General features: G+C 36.3%; 1 protein-coding gene across 1 annotated transcript in view; it reads left to right on the top strand.

Moving 5' to 3' along the window:
• Nucleotides 1–2,475, top strand: part of LOC101845435 (epithelial cell-transforming sequence 2 oncogene-like) — a gene marked incomplete in the record, with an annotated part of 42,919 nt that overhangs the window by 2,750 nt on the left and 37,694 nt on the right.

Below are 2,475 nucleotides of genomic sequence, written 5' to 3'. Positions count from 1 at the left end.
AGAATTTTTTCTGGCTCCCTTGCGATTCTGTCTCACCACACAGGTTCGACTGTACTATCTATCTTGGCTAGCAGAGACTTTTTAAAAGTCACTTCAGCCCACATTTTTCTGGGTATCAGTTAAAGAAGTCAATATATTATAATATATATATATTGTGCAGAAGTGAAAATTCCCTAAACTTTTGACTGTGGGAAGAAAAAGGAAAAAAGCTAGAATTTTGTTTTGAGCGAAGCTGCAAATTGGAAAAGTGTGTCTGTGTGTGTAGGGGGGGAGGGGGGTTTGATAAAAATTTTTAAGGTATAGAAAGCTTTGGTTAGCTTTAGGAGTGTTAAGTCTGTTTGAGCTGAAGCAAGTTATTTATATGTTTTAATTAGCAAGAGCATGTTTTGCACTTAAACGTACAAAAAAGGAATGCATCAACATTTTTTGTGAGGGGCAGAATCTGTAAGCAAATCCGCAGCCACTATTTATCATGTATATTATAACTTATTACTGTCAATAAAGGGATATGAATTACTGCAGGGGACTCTCCTGGTTGAGAGGTTGCAGTGTTCGCCTTTCATTCAATAGGTCCCGAGTTCAAATCCGGATAGCGACTGGAAAATTTTCTTCTTTTTTGCTCTGTAACAATCGTTCTGTAGTCTGCTCTCATCTCCACTTTCTGACCCTACCCATGACCTCCTTTGCCCCCTCCTCTGGGCTCTTGACTCTTTATGTAACCTTTCTACTGCTACTCCAATTCCTTGGCTCCTTTAATTATTGCTGTCTTTCAGCTACACCCTGGTTTTATTGTAGGTAAGATCTAACACCAAGCCTTCTCGGATAAGGACAAAAAGAAAAATCTCGAAGGTCTTGTGTGCAAGTTTCGGCTGCCACCTGGGTAAAATTCAAAGTTTCTTACGAAACTGACCACGCACTCACATGACCTTTTGCAGTTGCGAGCGCCTTAAAACACTTACAAAAAAAAAAAAGAATTACTGCCGTTTCAAAGTGATTGCTCTGTGCAATGAGAAAGAAAGTTTGAAAATCGTAAAACAGAAGCTAGCATTAAGTCAAACCATGACGTACCTTGCTCATAGCTCTTAACTTTCTTTTACTCAGTTACCAAGTTTTTTTTTTTTTTTCTGCCAACAACGATGTTCCAATTATACAGTGTTGCTCATAAAGCGGAGGGACATTATTTGGTTTGCAATAGTTGAACACAAACCTCCACTTCTTGTTTTTTTAAAATGTTAGAACGATGGAACGATGAAAAAAACAACGTATCTAACATGTAGAAAAGAGGTGTTTTCTTCACAGCTTTAGACTAGATACTAATTTTGTTGCAGAAACAATTATTATGTGAAATTGGAAAAAGCACAGTATTTGTGTATAATGAAAGAAAGGAGAGAAAGAGTGCTGTATAAATAGCATCAAGTTTGGGCCAGTTTATTTGTATGACCATGCACTATTGTAAAATGTTTTGGCCAGTATTTTGTACAATTATGAGCTATTTTAATATAAATGTCTATATGAAATGACAATATTAAATAGTTGTTCTAGGTCTTGATGCCTTTATAAAAGTTTCAAATTTAAAATGTTTCACAGTCTGACAATACACTCAACATGCCAGTGACGAGGATCTCAACTTCTGAGATATTTGGATAGGTTAACAGTTTTATATTTTGACTTTGAGGTCAGGAGTGATTTTTCTTGGGGACATTTTTCAGTGGGACCAAAATATTGAGAAACCACACCCGAACAGATTTTTTAAAAATCTATTTTTTGAAAATCCTATATTTGTAATCTTCGATGATTGCCAGGGTAAAAGAACAAAATGGGTTACCATCACTAGGCATCTTTGTATACGTATTTGCACGAATTTTCAAGATTAAATAGGAAATATAAGAAGTTTTTTGTTTGCATATCTCTCTCACTGCTACAGCTGGACACAGGAGAGGGAATTGCAATGTGAGTCTGCACTATGGGGTGGGCCTTCGGAGAAAATTTATGTTCTGCCAGAATTATTTCTTGTCTGACTTGGGGAGAAACATGAGCATTGCTATTAAGAAGGCCTATATTGTATAGTTAGCTTGTTCATGCTTCAATTCCTAGATATGGAATTTCAAAGGCTTTTGATGTAAGTTTGTGTTCATTTTAGAAAGTTTGATGCTATTGTTTGCTCAAAATGTGATCTTGAAGATAAGAGGATGCAAATGAGATCTCTAAAGAAAAGAATTTCACTCTCTAAAGTGTGAGCTTGTATGGAAAACTTTCGAGCTACTGCAAGATAAGAGTTCTCACTTTTTTACTGTGATAAAAGACCACAAAGCTCAACATGGCAACGCTATCATGCCAAGCAAAAAGCAGATGATATTGAAACAAAACATTTTTCGTGAAAGCCTGGCCTTGTATCTGCAACATTATTTCAAAGTTTGTTCATGATTAAAAATTTTGACTTTCTTTTTCTAACCCCATTTTCCGCCCCCTCCCCCC

Source organism: Aplysia californica, unplaced genomic scaffold (genome assembly GCF_000002075.1).
Source record: "Aplysia californica isolate F4 #8 unplaced genomic scaffold, AplCal3.0 scaffold00004, whole genome shotgun sequence".
Lineage (NCBI taxonomy): Eukaryota > Metazoa > Mollusca > Gastropoda > Aplysiida > Aplysiidae > Aplysia > Aplysia californica.
Note: the sequence above shows the minus strand (reverse complement) of the source record. Positions and strands in the feature narration are given on the sequence as shown.